Below are 21,922 nucleotides of genomic sequence, written 5' to 3'. Positions count from 1 at the left end.
GACACTGGCAAGGAATAATGCCCTCTGTCTCCCAGGAATGGTTTCTGCTGTGTCATCCATCATGTATTCACTCTTTCCTTTATTCACTCAACAAATATTTTTGAACCAATGCCAGGCATGGTCTCAGGCACTGGAGTGTAGCAGTAACAAGAAATCGACAAATACTCCTATGTTTATGGAGCTTACATGTGAGGGGGGAGAGGCAGACAGTAAATGAACCAAGATATATAAATATTTTGGAGAAAAGTAAAGCCGAGAGGGAAAAGGGAGTGCTGGGGAAGGAGCTGCAATTTGAAAAGGGGGAAGGACTTTCTCGATGAGAAGGTGAAATGTAAGCAAAGACTGAAAGGAGGTGAGAGAGCCAGCCTGTGGACGTGGACTTGGGGAGAAGGCTTTTCCTGGCCGAGAGGAAGACAAGGGCCTGGCTCATGCGGCTGGAGCATGCTTAGAGAGTGAGAGGCCTGTGAGGAGGCCAGCATGGCTGGATCAGAGTGAAGAGGGTGAGCCGAACACAGCAGGGACTCTTCTCTGATGCTGGCCTGGCTGGAGACTGGCCCAGCAAGCCCCCAGCCCTTGGGGAGTACTGCCGATACCTGATACCCTTCTCCTGGGCATTTCTCTTGTCACCACTGAGCTCTGACCTGGCAATGGCGACCTGGGTTTGAATCCCTGCCTTGACCCTAATTCCTATAGGCCATGTGACCTCTTCTGGCCTAGATTTCTTCATCATAAGATTGAAGATTGGGCTTGTCGATTTCCAGCTCTTCGCAGCACTGAAGTTCAAGTGTTCTTTTAGTTTTTCTTTTTCATTCTATTAAAGTTTATTAAAATATAGGTATCATACAATGCTATATTAGTTTCAAGTGTCACAGTAGTTATTCTACATGTATATACCTAAAGAAGTGATCACCATGATAAGTCCAGTAACCATCTGACATCGTACGATGTTATCACATTATTGACGATATTCCCCATGCTGTACATTATATTCCCATGTCTTATTTGTTTTATACCTGGAAATTTGGACCTCTTATTCCCCTTCACCTTCTTCCTCCCATTTTTTAATTTTTCAATTACAGTTGACATTCAATATTATTTTATATTAATTTCAGGTGTACAGCACAGTGGTGAGACATTTGTATAACTTAAGAAGTTACCCCCTGACTAGCCTCGTACCCTTTTGCACTATACAAAGTTATTGACACATCATTGACTACATTCCCTATGCTTTACTTTACATCCCCATGACTATTTTGTAACTCTCAGTTTGTTCTTCTTAATCCTTTCCCCTTTTTCACTCATTCCCAACCCCACTCCCATCTGGCAGCCATCAAAATGTTATCTGTATCTATGAATTCGTTTGTTTATTTTGTTCTTTAGATTCCACATATAAGCATCACATTGCCCCTGTTTTTCACTGTTTGACATACTTCACTCAGCACCATATCCTTCAGGTCCATCCTTGCTGCCACAGGACCCATTCCCTTCCATGGCCAAGAAATATTCCATTGTATACGAGGACAGACAATTAAGTCAGTGCACTCATTGCATCAATGTTCCTAACCTTTTTTGATGCCAGAGGGATTATTCATTATGAATTTGTACCAAATGTACAAGTAGTTAACCAAGTTTACTATTTGGTAATGCTGAAAAGGCTGCGTGAAAAAGTTAGATGACGTGAACTTTTGGCCAACAAGTCATGACTTTTGCATCACGACGCAATGCACCAGATCACACAGCACTGTCTGTGAGGGAGTTTTTAACTAGTCAACAAATAACTGTATTGGAACACCCTCCTTACTCACCTGATCTGGCCCCCAATGACTTCTTTTTTTACCTGAAGATAAAGGAAATACTGAAAGGGAGACATTTTGATGACATTCAGGACATCAAGGGTAATACAACGACAACTCTGATGGCCATTCCAGAAAAAGAGTTCCAAAATTGCTTTGAAGGGTGGACTAGGCGCTGGCACTGGTCATAGCTTCCCAAGGGGAGTACTTTGAATGTGACCGTAGTGATATTCAGCAATGAGGTATGTAGCACTTTTTCTAGGATGAGTTCGTGAACTTAATTGTCAGACCTCATATATCTACTGCCTCCTCTTCATTCATTTATCCATCCATGGACATCCAGGCTGCCTCCACATTTTGGCCATTGTAAACAATGCTGTAATGAACATATGGATGCATGTGTCCCCTCGATGTAGCATTTTGTGTTTCTTCGGATAGTTACCTAGAAGTGGTATAACTGGGTTCTTCTTTAGTACTTGTTAGAGCCTTTGTTTTCAAGTCTATTTTGTCTGGTATAAGTATTGGTACCACAGCTTTATTTTGTTGTTGTTTCCATTTTCATGAAATATCTTTTTCCCATCCCTTTACTTGCAGTCTTTGTGTGTCTTTTGATCTGAAGTGAGACTCTTGTAGGCAGCATATTTAAGGGTCTTGTTTCCTTAACCACTCAGCCATCTAATCTATTGTTTAGAGTATTTAATCTATGTACAGTTAAAGTAACTGTTGATATGTAGCTACTGCTATTATATTATTCATATTTTTGATCTTTTTCTTTTCTTTTTCTTAAAGAAGTCCCTCTAACATTCCTCGTATTACTGGTTTGGTGGTGAAGAACTCCTTTAGCTTTTTCTTATACAGGAAGCTCTTTATCTGTCCTTTGATTCTAAATGATAGTTTTGCTGGGTATTGTGATATTTTTCATCACTTTGAATATTTCCTGCCAAGTGTCTGTTGAGAAATCAGCTGATTGTTTTGTGGGAGCTCTCTTGTAGGTAACTAACTGCTTTTCTCTTGCTGCTTTTAAGATTCTCTTTTCGTCTTTAACCTTTGGCATTTTAATTATGATGTGTCTTGGTGTGGGCCTTTTTAGGTTCATCTTGTTTTGGACTCTCTGCTTTTCCTGGGTTTGTATCTCTATTTCCTTCATCAGGTTAGGGAAGTTTTCAGTCATTATTTCTTCAAATAGCTTTTTAATTCCTTGCTCTCTCTTCTTCTTCTAGTAGCCTTATGACACAAATATCAGTATGCTTGATGTTCTTCCAGAGTACCTTTAAACAATCCTCATTCTTTTGGATTTTTTAAAATTTTATTTTTGCTATTCTGGTATGGTGTTTTCTGCTACCTTGTCTTCTAAATTGCTGATTTAATCCTGTGTTTCATCTAATCTACTGTTGATTCCTTTTAATGTATTCTTCATTTTAGTTACTGTATTCTTCATTTCTGATTGGTTCTTTTTTTGTGTTTTCTATCTTCATTTTTATGTTTTCTATCTCTTTGCTGAAGCTCTCCCTGAGATCCCTGAGCATCCCAATAACCAGTGTTTGGAACTCTGTGTTTGGTAGATTGCTTGTCTCCATTTTGTTTAGTTCTTTTTCTGGAGCTTTGTTCTGTTCTTTGTCTCCCAATTTTGGCTGCCTCCCTGTGTTTTTCTGTGTAAGGCTGCTATGTCTCCCAGTCTTAGCAGAGTGACCTTATGTAGTAGGTTGGACAGTGGCGCAGTCTCCCTGGTCACTAGAACTGGGCACTCCAGGTGTGTTCCTTGTGTGTCTTGTGTGTGGCCTCCTGCTGTAGTTGAGACTTGATTGTTGTTTGCAGGCCAATGGGAGATAGTGACTCTCAGGCTGATTGGTTGTGAGGACTGGCTGTGACTACAGTGGAGGAGCTGTTGTGCAGGTTATGACCCTAAAGAGCAGGTTTAACTTTAGCAGGACTCTGGTGCCTGCCCAGTCTGCGCTTTGGGTGTGTCATCCTTGGAGGTGGTGGTGATGCTTTGCCCCAGTACAAAGCTTGCCACTGGGGCTGCCAGCCTTGGGGCTTCCTGGGAGGGGACCACTGCAGGTCAAATTTAGCTGCAGTCTATGTTTTGCCCAGGACCACCTGGCATGAGCCACAAAGCAATCCAGAGATGGCCACTGCCCAAACTGTGCTTGGAGGTGCCTTCAGAGGCCAAGATACTGGCCATAGGGCTGCTCAGCCAGAAGTACATGACATGCTGAAGCCAGATGCTGCTTGTTTGGGTTTTGTAAACATTTGAGATATTTTAAGAAAGTCCACAGCATGAACTCAGATAGATCATTTATATGGAAAAGCCACTGGAAGTGGCATGGGTGTGCCTGAAAGTTGGGTGGGGCATGGTCTCAGGGTTTCGCTTGGGTAGGGCAGATGAAAGGTGATAGCCAGTGTGATGGGGACTCAGATATTGTGTCTGTCTGCATCTGCATACAGAGAGGGTGAGGTCTCAACAAAGAAACAAGGGCTTCCACCAACTTCTGTGTCTGTGGAAAGCTGCCCCTCCAGCCCTCGCCCTAAAGCCAGACAACTCGGTTACTCCCCGTATGTCCCTGGTGCCTTTCATGCTGCTGCCCCAGTGCTGGAACTCAGAGCAAGTGAGTAAGTCCATGCACGGGCCCTTTAACAGGTGTACCTGGGTGTGCAGCCACCTGTCTCACTCAGCCAAAATCTCTGCTGCTCATTTTCACAACCAGAAATTATGGGGATGCCTCTCTCCTGCAATGAAACACTGGGCTGAGGAGAGAATGGGACCCCTTGCTCCTTCAGGATATAACCTCTGCAGCCAAGATATCCCTTTTGATTTTTAATGGTCACATGTGGGTGTGGGACCAGACTGTTTGCACCTGTGCCCCTCCTACCAGTCCTGAGGTGGCTTCTTCTGTCTGTCTGTATGTAGTTTGGTTCAGCTAGACTTCAGGGGATTATCAATAATGGCTGTTCTGCAGTTTAGTTGTAGTTGATGTGGTCCTGGGAGGAGGTGAGCACAGTGTTTACTGACTCTGCCATCTTCACTAAAAATCCTCAGTGAACATACATGTGATAAGATTTTATTTCATATATTAATATGCTCTTTTCTAAAGAATTTATTATGAATTCTTTTTTACCTTCAACATACAAGTGAACAACAAAAACAAGAGCTTTTGAGCTCCAATAAAATATTTTAAATTTTATTATTATTGTTATTATTATTATTTTATTGGCAAATTTGCAGTAGAAGATTAGTGCGCTGAGAAGAGGAGGAAAAGTTTAAGGAAGTATAATTAGACTATTCTTTTTCTATATAACTATTAGACACCTTCATATCTATCAATTCATTTTTTTCAACTTCAAGATGGGTGCAAAAAGGTAAGGGAAATAATATTAATGACTTTGAAGCTGAGAACTCAGAGTGGAAGATTTTTTGGACATCACTCACCAGTTAATGGCAGAGCAATATTAGAACCAATGTCTCTTGGGTTTGAGACTTACAATGTTTTTCCCACAAGTTGCACTGAGAACCACAGAGACATTTAATGATAATATCTGTAGACATTGTCGCCGAAATGACACACTGTGAGGAAGCTGATCAAACAAGTTTACATTTGGCCCTCCTTCATTCTAGGCTGTGTTGTTTCTCACAACATGGCACATTCTCCCATCACGAGTTACCTCCACTTATTCCACCCCCAAACTCTGATGGAGCCCCCAAGTTTAACACCATCCAGTGGTGAAAACATTTAAGATACAATGTTGTAAGTGCCTTGAGTGAGATGTGAGTTGTGTGCATGGAATGCAGCTCAGGGAACATGTAACAATTCTGGTTTGGGAGACTAAGGAGGTTTCACAGAGAAGATGACATTTCAGCTGACTTGGAGGAGATGAGCAGGAGTTTGCCAGGCACAGAAAAGAGCAAATGGCATCCAGGCAGACTCATTACATACAAAAGTATGTTTATGGGAAAGTGCATGGCACATATGGAATCAGTAGTCATCCATCATGGGTAAAGCCAACAGTAAGCTGAGGGTGGAAGGGAGACGAGGCTTAAGGAAACAACTTGAGAGAAGTGTCACATATTAAATTTCACATATTTAACATCTAGGAGCTGACTCAAAGTGAAAATGTCACCTATGGGGGAGGAAATTCTGTCCTCTAGATATCGTCTTCCTTTTTCTTGGGTTTTAAAGTGAACTTGAGGAATCTCTTAATTTCCTGGCCTCTCTTTGCTCTCACATCCTTTCCTACCTCTGCTCAGTTACGCCAGGTCAGTGCATGCTTTGTATCCCCCCATTCCTTTTCCCTGCTTTTGATGAAAATTTTGGTCCTTCTGAGAAGCTGATTCCTTGGATATAGCACAGATACACACTTATTTCTATTTCAGTTCCTTTGTGTGACAAAACCCCAAAGGGAATGTTAGGCCTGATGGAAACCCTTCTTCGACAGACTCTGGGAAAAATGTGCAAAGTGAGACCCTTACCCAGGCAGCAGCTTAAATATGCCCAAACCCACCCTTTCTCCAATGCTCGGTGTGGCAGCACATTTCTGAGGAGTAGACCATCAGTTTCTGAACCTAGAAAATATACCTGACTCCCATACTCAGAAAAGCCTCTTTCAACTTGGGAAAAAAAAAATCATGCTTTTTAAATGGGGTAACATCTCTGGAATACATCGTTCCCAAAATAAGATTCTCCAATTTGGAAAAATCTTGTTGAAATAAATGAAAATAACAGATGGAAGAGAAATAACAGAAGCCATCCAAAGAACAGCAAGAGCTATGAAGTAGGGAATCATCTGTCTAGAAAATGGTACTCAGTTGTACTTTTGAAATTAAAGGTACATTGACTTCTGAAGAGATTGTGATTTTTCTCTTGACAGTTCCCTTTTACACATTATGCCATTTCTGGGCCAAGGTTAGCACATGAGAGGTATAGTTTGCTTTTCTATTCCTCTTTCTCCCATTTGTGCAGTTTCCATCTGTTCAAAGGTGTTAAGATCAACTGTTCTGGTCTCCTGGATAAAGGTTTGGGCTCTTGGCAGACTGCTGGATAAATACAGCGTCATACTATTAGCATAGGGATGTGTAATAACAGATTATTTATGTCCTTTCAGGCTTGTCTGAGTACCACTGCAGGCAATCTGGGCCTCCTTGGCAGGCTACAGAGCACTCAGCACAGCAGGGCTGGGCCCGGGAGCCCTGCAAGGTGACAGCAAGGCCTCCCTGGCATGGTCCTCCCGTGGTCCTCGTCTTGAAGGACGCATTTCTGCTACCTCATTGACAGTGGAGCCTCTGGGTCACATAACTCATGACTCCATTCCTGTACTTTTCTCACTGGTGAGAACTGGCACGCTGCTGACTTTCTGTTTCCTTGATTCTCCTGACGTTCCTGTGAAGGCCGTTGAGGGACCCATCCACCGGGAGGCAGTGGGTTAGAGCTTTGTCCCTGGCTGTGTGGGCACCTAGTTCAGCTCCTGGCCCCTTTCTTGGGTTGCTGAGAGGTGTTTCTACAAGGAAAGAGATGGAAGCTTTGGTCAAACGATTTAAGTCCCCAATCCAATTTCTCTCTCCAGTCCCTGTCCTGTTTGTCTCATCTAAGTGAACTGAGTGTCTCACTTTGTTTGAAGTTGAGGAAGAGCCAGTCAGGAGTCACTCGTATTTTTCTTCCCTCCACACTGACCTGGTCTAGCCTCCTCTTTCCTCAGCTCTCTGTGCCCCTCCAGAGTCAAAGGCACAGCCTGGGTAAGGGCATCCCCAGCATGAAATCTCATCATCAAAAATGTTGCTGCAAAAGAAGAAGGGAAGAGAGAAAGAAGGAGACAGGGAGAACACCACTCTGTTTTCCATGAGAACTTCCCGCTTAACCATCCCTAGATTTAGAATGTTCTACACAAGATGCCATTTGTCAGTCCTGGAGGGACTCAATTTGCATGTAATCCCCATTGTGACCTTGAGAAAGCTTCTGAGAAGACTGGGTCGAGAGGAACCAGGGTGAAGCTGACATCGCCATTTACTCACTTCCCATTTTATTGCAGTGTTTACAAAAATGAGTTAAGTAACTTCAGGGATATGTTAAAATGGGGTGCAGTAGTATTTCTCTAAAATTTTGGCGTAAGCCATTTCAGAGTAAAATCTGCAGAGGGTCTATACCTTCTAACTTTTCCCCATCCCTCCTTTCACATTTTTATAAAATCTTAGAGCAAGAGGTGATGTGGACACATTCTCCCTCCCCAGCAGCAGCGATGCTGAGGTCCATGTTTCTCAGTTAATGGCTGAGGCAGGAATAGTCACCTATTCTCAGCTCTTTGCAATGATCCTGCTCTTTCTGCCATTTTCCTGACTGTCGTAGGCAAGCGAGAAGTGCAAGGAGGAGTGATGATAACAAAATGAACTGGGGAGTGAAGTGGAGTGGAGAAGAATGAGACAGTTAACTTCCCACTGGAAATTCTCAAGGAAAGAAGCTGTTATAGCAATGGTTTCGCTTCAAGTTTGAACATTAGACCAAAGTAGTACACCTGCTTGCCATCAAAGCTTCCCAGATCATTGCTTTGCTTTTTCTTTCTTTTTTTCCCCCCTCCAGTTGCTAGGAAAGAGTATGTTCTTTCCTTGTAGTCTGCATCTTTGGAACTGGACAGCATTCCCTTGCTTTCTGTGGCAACATAAATCCAATAAAGATGGCGGGGGTGGGGGGTGGACGGTGGGGGCAGGGCAGGGGACGAAATCTTTTTCTGAAATGAGACAAGAGATTTTTGAAGAAAAGAAAATCAGTATCACTCTGTATGAGAAAGACCCTCTTTTGCTTGACTCCATCTCTTCTTGTTTTCCACATCATTTTTGTCTTAATTATCAAGAACATCTGACAACATTGGACAATGGCCTCCCACAAATTGTCGGTGCCCAATTTTCATCCTGATTAGGTCTGACCATTAGACGCCAAATTCTTCTCAGTTTAGTCCATGGAACCCAAGTCCTCACTGCCAGACTTGTTCAAAAGAGATACAGCCACTGTTCTCCCCTTCCTCCCAGCTGCAGCCCCTCACTTCTAAACCCTTGCATCCTGGCTTCTGCCTTCACCTATTCTGTGGAAGCTGCTCCTGTAAAGATCACCATTGGTTTCTTAATGCCAAATGGTTTCCGTGCTCACTGTCCTCAACTCCCCACCACTCTATCAATCCTCCTTAAAACTGCCTCTTCCGTGCCCTAGAAAGTTGGGTATCTCTCATGGTGCTCTCTTTTTATTCAGCCCTTTGGCAATTCCATCCACACTTATGATTTCACTATTTACTTCTGCATTTCCAGAGTTGACACCTTATCCTGTGCTTTTGAGCCCTTCCTTTCTACCTGCCTGATGAGCTTCTCAAACAAGTTGTCTTATGAGCAAGTCAAAATTGATATTTCTAACTGAACTTGTCTACTTTTCTCCTCAACCTATCTCTCCTCTGTGTTCCCCATTTCCAAGATACTCAGAACCATCACTGATAATACCTTTAGTGCATCTTCTTTGCAGTCCATTCCCATTTTGACTACCCGACTTAGACACTTGACACCTCATGTCCAGATCATTGTAGTAATGAAACTGATGCTCTTTCTTCCATGTCCCTCCTGACTCAACCATCACCATAGTTTACGTACAGCATACTTCCATTATAGCGCTTCGTTAACTCTCAAGGTAAAAATTTTGCCTTAGCTTTTAATACTCTTGATGATCTGGTCCCAGTCTACTTTTTAAATTTTATCTCCTAGCACCCTGTTAAAAACTGAAACATGATATTTCCTTTCTATGTGTTATATTTTTCTGCTACTTGCACTCTACTTTTTCTTTCTGCTCTATTCTGTTTGAATTCCTCTAATTTTACCCCAATCCCACTTCTCCTTTAAGGATTCCATCTCTTTCATGAAATCAATGCTGATTATCCCATTCTCCCATTTCAGGACTCTCATTATGGTTTATACTAGTCACTCTTTGCATGATCACACTTCAACATATTTTAAAACAATGATGTGCAAGTTATCTGTCCTACCAAATTCCTAGGAAATAGGGAAAGTTGTCATATGCATTTTTTAAAACCTCCTCCAGCATGTAGCACACAGCCTTCCTTGCTTAGTATGTGTTCTATTTGTTACAAAAATGGAATTCATCTGGATTTTTCTTACCATACTTGGTTAACAATTAAAACTACCTTTATCTTTTGCTCTCCCACTCCTCCTCCTTCCCCTGCCCCATTTATATATAAAACACAGACTGCTACCATATGGTGCCTTTCTAATCACACTCTCGTGGGAGAGGAAGAGACACATTATTATAGTCTATGATCCTTTAGCTGTATGAAATAACAATTCTAACTTAAGAGCAAATCGCTGATTTAAAATTTTGTAGTTTCAATGTTATTCTTTTGGGCTATTTAACCTCTTTTACCAGGAAGTTGAATGATGGACTCATACCACAAAGATTGCATTCATTTAACTTGATAAAGATTTTCATATGTGACATGCTTCAGCAACCGGGAAAATCAAAAAAGCCCATCATGGGCAAGTAGATATAATTCTTGAAGGGACATTACTTTCTTCTTACTTCAATATAATCAATGTTGTTGTGACAGGAAAAAAAAATGTCATTTAGGTGGCGAATAAAGAATAAAAATGGGGCAAGAGACAAGTTGTTCTACATAATGAGCTATACGACAGCCTTCTGTTACTGACCAAGGAGAAGAAGCCGATTATTTCTTATTGGTGTCACTCATTAAAACTCAAAACTCTAGAGAGAATACAAAAGACAACTACTTGAAGACTCAGAAAAACAAACAATAGCAGTTAGGCAGAGGAGCAGAGCAAAACTTGAAGAATAACCAGTGTTGGTAAATTTCCTATTTTCCCCCCTCCTTTATGTCTCAACTTCCACTCACAGAAGGCCAAAGTAGAACCAGGCAAAGGTGTAGAGAATAAAACCTAAAAGAAAGCAATCTTTGTGGTCAGAAGACCAGTAAAAGAAGCTTCTGAAAGTCAGAAAATGTGGGATGATCCTTGTTTCGTTGTTTCTCTCTGATCATTCCTGGCTATGCCTGAGGTCAGCCCCAGTAATGGTGTTGCACTGCCTAGAACTGGTGGTGGCAGGGTTATCTAAACCCCCAGAGATAACCCATCTCAGTGGTCAGAGCAACTAGAAAAATGGCCCCAGTGACCTTATTTGTGTGTCTGCGTGTGTGTATGTGAATCTTTCATTCTTGTTTTCTCTCTTTATTCCTACCCCTTTATTCCAAGGATGACCCCCCTTCCCTTGCACAAAACAGTGCAACACCAACACTGTGAGGCTTAAAACCCAGAGGGAAACTCATCTTTATGGCCAGAGGTGTAACCCCTCAAAAAAATATGGACCAAAATCCAATAGATAAATTAATAGGAAACATTAAGAAATATTTAAAATATTTAAATAATCCAAAGAAGACAGAAAATAGGTGAGTCATGTGAAAAACCAAAGGGCACTAGCAGAAAATAAATAATAGAATGTAGATTTAAATTCAAGCATATCAATAATTTTAGTAAATGTAAATTGTTTAAGTAAACCAAATAAAAACCAAGGATTATTCAACTGGAATAAAATCCAAGACTCAAGTAAATGGTGTCTATGACAAACCCATAATAAATGCAAAATTATAGATAGATCAGAAATTTTAAAAATGAAAAATTATATGTCATGACAAAAGTAATCAAAAGAAAGGTGGAGGTGATATATTAATATCAGACTAAAAAAGAGTTCAAATGAAAAATAATTTTCCAAGAATAAAGACAAGCATTACATAGTGATAAAAGGGTCAAATCATTAAGAAAGACAAAATAATTCTAAATGTGTATGCACATAAGAACAGAGTTTCAATATATACGAAGTGAAAACTGAAGGGGTTGAAAAGAGCAATAGACAAATCCATAATTATAGTTAAAGACTTCAACAGTTTTTCAGTAATTGATGTAACAAGTAGCTATAAAATGACCAAGACAGTACAAGCTGGAAAACAATGTTGTCAACTTGGGCAAATACATATTCACAAAACATTCTATCTGCAAACCATATAATATTCATTTTTTTCAAGTACATATGAAATATAAAAATAGACCATGTTCTGGCAATAAAACACACCTTAAAATATGTAAAAGAATTGAGATCATCAAATTGTATTCTCCGATTATAATGGAATTAAAATAAATATCAATAGGAGAAAAATACCTGACATAGTCTCAACAAAGGAACAAGACAAACAAATAAAGAAACAAAAACTCAGACACAGACAATAGTTTAGTGGTTACCAGAGGGTGAGTGGGGAGGAGGTTGGTAGATGACGGTATATGGGATCAAATATATGGTGATGGAAGGAGAACTGACTCTGAGTGGTGAACACACAATGTGATATTTAGATCATGTATTACAGAATTGTACACCTGAAACCTATGTAATTTTACTAACCATTGTCACTCCAATAAATTTTAATTAAAAAAAAAATCTGGCATATTTCTCATATTCTCATTCTCTTTTGGAAATTATGCAACACACTTACAAGCCATGGGTCAAAGAGAACTCTAAAGGAAATTAAGAAATATGCTGGACCAAATGAAAATGAAAATACAACACATCAAAATTTGTCGGATGTAGCTAAAGTAGTGCTTAGAGGAAAATTCATAGCAATAAAATGCTTATATTAGAAAAGAAGAAAGATCTGAAATAAATAACCTAAGCTTCTACTTTTAGATACTAAGAAAAGATGAGCAAATTAAACCAAAAGTATGCATAATAAAAGAAGTACTAAAGTTAAAAAAAGAAATTGGAAATATGGTACTAGGACAACTGAAAGAAACTTTGAAAAGAAAAAAATATATGTATATATGCAAATCCATAGCCAGACTGATCAAGGAGAAAACAGAAGATAAAAATGATCAACATTATGTATATAAGAAGGAAACTGAAAAATAATAAGTTAATAATACGGACACTTTTGACATTAAACAATAATAAGGGAATACTATGGAAAACCATGTACATAAATTCAACAACTTAGATATAATGGAAAAATTATTTGAAAATACAAATTATTAAAACTCACCCAAAAAGAAATTGTTAACCTTAATAATATGATGGGTACTATAGAAGTTGCATTTGTAGTTTAAAAAGCTTTTAATAAAATTTCTAGTTCTAATTGGTTTCATTGGTGAATTCCACAAACAATTACAGAAGAAATACAACAAATTCTATGCAAAAATCTTCCATGAAAAAAAAAAAAATTGAGGGAACAATTCCCAGCTCAGTTCTGAGGCCAGTAATGCTAATACCAAAACAGACAGAGACCTCATGAATAAAGATTCAAAAATCCTCAAGAAAATAGGAGCCAATTGAATGCTATAATATGTAAAAAAAGACACTACATAAAAATGGGTGAGAGTTTATCCCAAGAATATGAGCCTGGTTTAACATTGTCAAGTCAATCAATGCAATTCACCATATTAGCAGATTAAAGAAGAAAAAAATTCATGATCACCTCAGTAGATGTAAAAAAAGTATTTGACAAAAGTCAACATCCATTTATGACAAAATCTTTCGGCAAACTAGAAATATAGGTGAAATTTTTCAACTGGCTAAAGAGCCTCTACTAAAATCCTATATTAATATCATACTTATTTTTGATAGACTGAATGCTTTCTACTTAACATCAGAAAAAAGGTAAACATTTCTTTTCTCACCAATTCTTTTTAATACTCTACTAGAAATCCTAACCAGCACAATAAGGCAAGATAAGAAAGTAAAAGGTGTACATATTGATAAGGAAATAAAGAAAACTCTGTTTGTAGACAACATGATTATCTTCATGAAAAACCTGAGAGTCTACACACACACAAAAAAACCCCTCCTAGAACTAATAAGTGATTTTAGCAAATAAACAGAATACAAATACAAAAATCAATGGTATGTCTATATACTAGCAACGAACAAGGGGAAATTATTAGGTATTAATCTAACAAAATATATGCAGAATCTATATAGAGAGATATATAAAACACTAATGAAAGTAATCAAATAAGACTTGAATAAATGGAGAGATATATTGCGTTCATAGATTGGAGAATTCAATTTAAGATGTCAGTTCCCCACATTTGATCTGTAGATTCAACACAGTCTAAATGAAAATTTCACCAGTATATGTTATAAACATATATATATATATATATATATATATATATATATATATATATATAGTATATAAAAGGTGTACATATTGATAAGGAAATAAAGAAAACTCTGTTTGTAGACAACATGATTATCTTCATGAAAAACCTGAGAGTCTACACACACACAAAAAAAACCCCTCCTAGAACTAATAAGTGATTTTAGCAAATAAACAGAATACAAATACAAAAATCAATGGTATGTCTATATACTAGCAACGAACAAGGGGAAATTATTAGGTATTAATCTAACAAAATATATGCAGAATCTATATAGAGAGATATATAAAACACTAATGAAAGTAATCAAATAAGACTTGAATAAATGGAGAGATATATTGCGTTCATAGATTGGAGAATTCAATTTAAGATGTCAGTTCCCCACATTTGATCTGTAGATTCAACACAGTCTAAATGAAAATTTCACCAGTATATGTTATAAACATATATATATATATATATATATATATATATATATATATATATATAGTATATATCCAATGTATTACCTTATTATTACCATAGTATGGACTGTAACATTACCATAGTATTGACTATATTCTCTATGCTTTACATCCCCATGACTACTTTGTAACTACCAATTTGTAGTTCTTAATCCCTTCACCTCTTTCACCCTGTCTCCCAACTCCTCCCATTTCTCTCTCTTTCTCTACATACACACACACACACACACACACACACGCGCACGCGCGCGCGCACACACACACACACACACACACACACGAGGTCTGACAATTAAGTTTGCAAACTTGTTGCAACAATGTTGCTAACCCTTTTTGATATCAGAGGGATTATTCATTACAAATTTGTACCAACTAGACAAACAGCTAACCAAGTTTACTTTTTGGAAGTTCTGGAAAGGCTGCGTGAAAAAGTTAGATGAACTGAACTTTTCACCAACAATTCATGATTCTTGCATCACGACAATGTACTAGCTCACACAGCACTGTCTGTGAGGGAGTTTTTAGCCAGTAAACAAATAACTGTATTGGAACACCATCCCTACTCACTGGATCTGGCCCCCAGTGACTTCTTTCTTTACACGAAGATAAAGGAAATATTGAAAGGAAGACATTTTGATGACATTCAAGACATCGAGGGTACTACAATGACAACTCTGATGGCCATTCCAGAAAAAGAGTTCCAAAATTGCTTTGAAGGGTGGACTAGGCCCTGGCGGTGGTGCATAGCTTCCCAAGGAGAGTACTTTAAAGGTGACCGTAGTGATATTCAGCAATGAGGCATGCAACACTTTTTCTAGGATGAGTTCACGAACCTAATTGTCCTACGATATATAGAAATATGCATATATAGATATATATGCATATATATTTTTATTTATATAGTATATAATAGTATATAATATATACTATTATATACTATACTTTTATGTTTTGGGAATCACAGAAAATAGTAGAGTGGTTAAAATACTTTTAGAAAAGAAGAATCAAAGTTGGAGGATTCAGACTGATTTAAAGACTTATTATAAAGCAACTCATAGATTCAGTGGAATATAGATAGAGTCTAGATATAGATTTACACAAATATGTTCAATTGATTTTTTGACAAAGGACTAAGAAAATTCAGTGGAAAAAAGATATTATTTTCAACAAATGACAGTGGAATAATTGGATATCCTCATGCAAAAAAGTAAATTACATTCTATATACCACATACAACAATTAACTCAAAGTGGACCAATGTAAAACATGAAATTATAAAATTTTAGAGTAAAACATATGAGAAAACCTTTGTGACTGTGGGTTAGAGAAAATGTTCATAGATATGATGCCAAAAATTTGGTCCATTAAACAAAAATATGATAAGCTGGACTTTATAAAAATGTAAAGCTTTGCTTTTCAAAAAGCACTAATAAAGAAATGAAAAGACTAGCTATAGATTAAGAGAAAATATTTGCAAAGGGTGTATCTGATAAAGCACATGTAAATAGAATGTAGAACAATTTCTCAAAACTAAGTGGTAAGAAACCCAATAATTTAATAAGAAATGGGCAAAAGATTTGAAAAGCTATTTAACCAAAGAGGATGTATGGATGGTATTTAAGGACCTAAAATGATGTTCAGCATCATTAGTTATTAAGGTAATTGAAATTAAATTACAATGAGATACTACCATGCAACTATTAGAATGGCTAAAATTAAAATAAAAATAAAAACAAATAAAATACAACCTGATAAAACAAAGTTCTGGTGAGGATGAAGTGCAACTGGAATTTCATGCATTGCTAATCAGTATGCACAGTGGTAGGATGGCTTTGATGAATGTTACGGCTTTTAAAAATAACTGAAACATAAATTTATGATATGACCTAGAAATCCCATTCTTAATTTTCTCAATAGAAATGAAAATATATGTCCACACAAAAATCTATAAGTAAATTTTTTATCAATTTTTTAAAGATTTTTATAAAAATATACCTAATGTACAATATTATATTAGTTTCAATGGTCCACCATAGTTAATCAACATATATATATATACCTAAAGAAGGGATTACTCTGAGAAGTACAGCGACCACCTGACACTGTACTATACTGTCACAATATTACTGACTATATTCCCTATGCTGTATATTAAATCCCCATGATTTATTTGTTCTTTTCCTGGAAATTTGAATCTCTTATTCCCCTTTACCTTTTTCTCCCTTTTAAAATGTCTCAAGTACAGCTGACATTCAATATTATTTTGTATTAATTTCAGGTGTACAATGTAGTGGTTAGGAACACACACACACACACACACACATATGTGTGTGTGTGTGTGTGTGTGTTTCTAACCACTACATTGTACACCTGAAATATATATAAGAAGTATATTATACTTATAAGAAGTATAAGAAGTATATATATATACTTATATATATAATATAAGAAGTATATTATACTTATAATATAAGAAATATATATAATATAAGAAGTAATTATATATATATATATAATTTAAGAAGCAATCAATACCCCTGACTAGTCTAGTACCCATCTAGCACTATACATAGTTATTACCGTATTATCGATTGTATTCCCTGTGCTTTACTTTGCATCCCCATGACTACTTTGTAACTACCAATTTGTACTTTTTAATCCCTTCATCTTTTTCATCCTGCCCCCCAATCCCCTCCCATATATCACTCCAACAAATTTAGTACCCATCTGACATCTTACATAATTATTACAATATTATTGACTATATTTCTCATGCTATACCCTACATTCCTGTGACTACTTTGTAATAACCAATTTATCTTTCTTAATCCCTTCTGCATTTTTAACTCAACCCCCCTCCCATCTGGCAACCATCAAAATGTTCTATATATCTATGAGTTTGTTTCTGTTTTGTTTGTTTCTTTTGTTCTTTAGATTCCACATATAAGCAAAATCACATTGTATCTTTCTTTCTCTGTCTTACACTCCACTTAGCACAATACCCTCCAGGTCCATCCATATTGCTGTAGATGGCAAGAACACATTCCCTTCCATGGCCAATCAATATTCCATTGTACCACCTACTCTCTGTCCATTCATCCATCTACAGACACCCACGCTGCCTCCAGTTTTGCACTAATAGACAATGTTGCAATGAGCATATGGATGCACACATCCTCTTGAAGCAGCATTTTGGATTTCTTTAAATAAATACCCAACATGGGATTACTGGCTCCTTCTTTATCACTTTATAGCTTTTGTTTTAAAATCTATTTTGTCTGGTATAAGTATTGCTACCCGACTTTTTATTTTTGTTTTTTATTTTTTTTCATTTCCATGAAATATCTTTTTCCATCCCTTTACTTCTCTATGTATTTTTCAATCTGAAGTGAGTCTCTTATAGGCAGCATATGTAAGGGTTTTACTTTCTTATCCATTCATCCCTCCTATGTCTTTTGATTGGAGCATTTAATCCATTTACATTGAAAGTAATTGTTGATAGTTATGTAGCTATTGCCATTTTATTATTCATAATTTTGATTTTTTTCTTCTTCTTCTTAAAGAAGTCCCTCTAATAGACCTTGTAATTCTGGTTCGGCGGTGACAAACTCTTTTAACTTCTTCTTGCCTGGGAAGCTCTTTATCTGTCCTTTGATTCTAAATGATAGCTTTGCTGGGTAGAGTAACCTTGGTTGTAGGTCCTTGCTTTTCATCACTTTGAATATTCCCTGCCCATCTCTTCTGGCCTGCAAAATTTCTGTTAAAAAATCAGCTGACAATTTTATGGGAGCTCCCTTACAAGGTTCTAGTTGCCTTTTTCTTGCTTGTTTTAGGATTCTCTCTTTGTCTTTAAACTTTGTCGTTTTAATTATAATGTGTCTTGGTGTGGGCGTGTTTGGGTTCATCTCATTTGGGACTCTCTGCACTTCCTGGACTTGTATGTCTATTTCCTTTGCCAGGTTAGGAAAGTTTTCCGTCATTTCCTCAAATAGGTTCTCGATCCCTTGCTTTCTCTCTTCTGGTACCCTTATAAGGCAAATGTTCGTGTGCCTGATGTTGTCCCAGAGGTGTTGGAAGAGGTGTGTTTACCAGGTTAATGCAGGCTCTGGTTCGGTACCAGTGCTGAGCCTGGAGATACTCAGCAAAAGTCTCTGAGCACACTTAGGCCAGTTATAGCCCACCTGGGGCCCATGGACTCTGATAGTTTTCCAAAAAAGAGTGCAGTATAGGCAGGGCTGGCTGCTCACCAAGAAAGTGCCTCTGGCATTGGGGCAGTTGGGTGTGGCAGGGTCCTAGCAGAGCTCACCAGACCAATTCAGATTCATATTTGGCCCTGTGGAGGAGGGCTCAGCACATTGAAGATGACACCCACATGCCGGCAGCATGGGGAATGGACCCCGCACTGGGAAAATGATGATTGTCCTCTAGCCTAACTCTGAAGGCACACTTCAGTTTGACCCCCATATGCCTCCACCACCACTCACACCCCAGTCACTGTCCCTCTGTCAGGACACAGGGTAAGTACCTATGAGTGAGTGAGTCTGTGCGTCAGGCCCTTTAATAGGACATCTGGGTTTCCTGCAGCCCTCCATCCTACCGGGATGGATGGAATCCCCACTGTTTTTCACAGTGAGATTTTGTGGGAGTTCCTCTTCCCAGCACCAGTACTGTGGTCTGGGGAGACTGGTGAGGGCCTGGGGTCCTTTGCTCCTCCAGGGGGTACCTACTCAGTTGAGATATCCCTCCTGATTCTCAACTGCCACATGTGGGTGTGGGACCAGCCTATTTCGCATCTCCACCCCTCCTACAAGTCACAACCTGGCTTCTTTTTTTAATATTCTTAGTTATAAAACTTATTTTCAGCTAGACTTCAGATGGTTCTCCAGGTTGATTGTTTTTATAATTTAGTTGTAATTTTAATGTGTTCTTGGAAGGAAGCAGGCATAGTGTTTACTTCACCATCTTGAATCTCCCCAAATTTTTATCAGTTTTGTTTATAATTTATTCTCTAAATTATAAACAATCTAGATATACTTCAACTGGTTTTATTAGTTTCCTAGGGAAGTTATAACAAAATACTACAAACTGGGTGACTTATAATAACAGATATTTATTTTCTCACATTTCTGGAAGCTCAAAGTCCAAAATCAACATAGATGAATCTGAAATGCATGATGCTAATGTAAAAAGCCAGATTCAAATAGTTACATATTGCATGATTCCATTTGTATGATATTCTCGAAAAAGTAAAATGATAGAGAACACAGCTCAGTGGTTGCTGTAGGTTAAGGAAGAGAGGGTGTTTGATTACAAAGGAGCAGCATGAGGGAATTTTGGGGGCAATAGTTTCTGTTTCTTTTGTTGCATTTGGAGTGAACTTTGCACAACTCTATTCATTTGTTAAAATCCATAAACTGAACATCAAAAGAGCAAATTAAAAAAATTAATTAAAAATAAAAAGTACTGTGTTTCCCCGAAAATAAGACCTAACTGAAAAATAAGCCCAAGCATGATTTTTCAGGATGACATCCCCTGAACATAAGTCCTAATGAGTCTTTTGGAGGAAAAATTAATATAAGACCCAGTCTTATTTTCGGGGAAACACGGTACATGCAGAGTTTGAAAGGTGAAGAAAGTCAGATGTTCAACGAGGATCATAGATGCAGTGAGATGAGGCCCGCTATAAAGAATGAAATTTATGAAAGAGAGCAGTGGGAGAAATACTTTTTTAGAAGTCTTACTGATGATATGCAATGTGATTCCTGCCTCCATATTACAAGAAAACTTCAGTTAAGCCCTGTGCTGTTCATCAATGCTTTTGGAATTATTCTTATGTTCTGTTTTGTTTTTGGAATGCAAAAATTATTCAATCTGGCCTTAAGAGAAGAGCAAGTTCCTTTCTAGTTATAAAGTAATCAGGAACCTAAATGGCTTGAGGTCATTTTTAATGACAACTGTTTTCAAATATAATGCACGAGTTAGGCATTGGAGTGCTGGGTTAGGTAGACAATTTTCCACTTGCTAGAGCACAGAGTACATACCACCCACGTACACATATTTTTAAAAATCACTTGAACACATAATTTAGACCATAAAGAAGTGAAACAAAAAAATGTAGAAAAGGCAATTTCATGGTTTAAAAGAATCTGAAGACTGAAACTCAATAATATAAATTTAAGGATTTTTAATGTATGAAAGTGTTTTAAAATCTGATTGTGATTTTAAAGCCTTTGAAAAAAGAAGTCATATAGTATAAAATTATAATTAAGTGAAAAAATGTGTTAAAATTTATGTTTACATTCATGAATGCTCAGAGTTAAAATGCAGTTGTGAGGGAGTGTGGTTGTGGATAGGCCTGGGGGCAAGCCAAAGAAGCAGGTGGACAAAACATATTGTTTCACTCTTGACTCTGACAGTGTTAGAAATAATGAGTAAGCAATTTCTAATTATTTGTCTAAAAGATATTCTCCCTTCTTTCTTACTAAGAAAAACCCAGTTTTCTTCAGTGGCAAACCACCCAGATACAAATCCTCCCAGCATCCTTGTAGTTAGAAGTAGCCATGTGACACAATTCTAGCCAATGAGACAGAAGAGAGTTGACTAGAGGTTCTTGACAAGTTTTACTCCACAGATATAGACAACTGCCTTTTCCTTTCTGTTTTTTCCTCCCCCTAGTGCCCCTCCTCCTTCTCCTCTTCTTTCCCTTATTATTATTATTTTTTTTTCTGTTTGGAATGTGAATGGGAAGGCAGAGATACAGCCATCCTCTGGGATACTGAAGCCTCCATGGGATGAAAGCCTTATGCTAAGGGTGACAGAACTGAGAGGAGGACCGTGGGGAACAGCTGTACTCTGTTCTGACTTCCTGTTCCATGAGTACAGTGAGTCCAGGTCTGGATGATTTTCTATTTCCGGTAACTGAACCCATTCCCTGATTAACACTGTTTTTGAACACATAAATCTAACCACTAATAGAACCATAAATAAAATACTTACCAAACTCCAAAAGAAAATAAGGGCTGTATAATAACTCAACAGCAAAAAAAACCAAAATAATATCCCAAGAACATAAAAATAAACATGATAAAAATAAGTTCACATAGATCATTTATGACAATAAGTAGAGAATAAAGATTAAAGTAAAGTAAAACCTTTACTATAACCTGCTTACAGGGCTCACTTCTAAGGAAAGAACCAACAAAAAAGTTAAAATTAAACGTTTGTCAAATATTTAGCTGGGAAACAACAAAAAAGAGCATATGTGGTGGCAGAATTAACACCAGACAGAAAAGAAATTAAGGTAAAGAACTTAAACCAAATAAGTTCTTTCATTTTGATAAAAGATACATTATGAAAATTTAAGAGTCATCTACCTAAATTAAATATACCAATCTAAAATTTCATAGCAGAAAAAAGATAAAATGGTTGAAAGACTATTGTGAAAGGCTTTAACACAATCTTGTAAATCTTCAAAT

Source organism: Rhinolophus ferrumequinum, chromosome 3 (assembly GCF_004115265.2).
Source record: "Rhinolophus ferrumequinum isolate MPI-CBG mRhiFer1 chromosome 3, mRhiFer1_v1.p, whole genome shotgun sequence".
NCBI classification, from domain to species: domain Eukaryota; kingdom Metazoa; phylum Chordata; class Mammalia; order Chiroptera; family Rhinolophidae; genus Rhinolophus; species Rhinolophus ferrumequinum.
The sequence above is the reverse complement of the archived record's forward strand: the minus strand, read 5'-3'. Positions refer to the sequence as shown.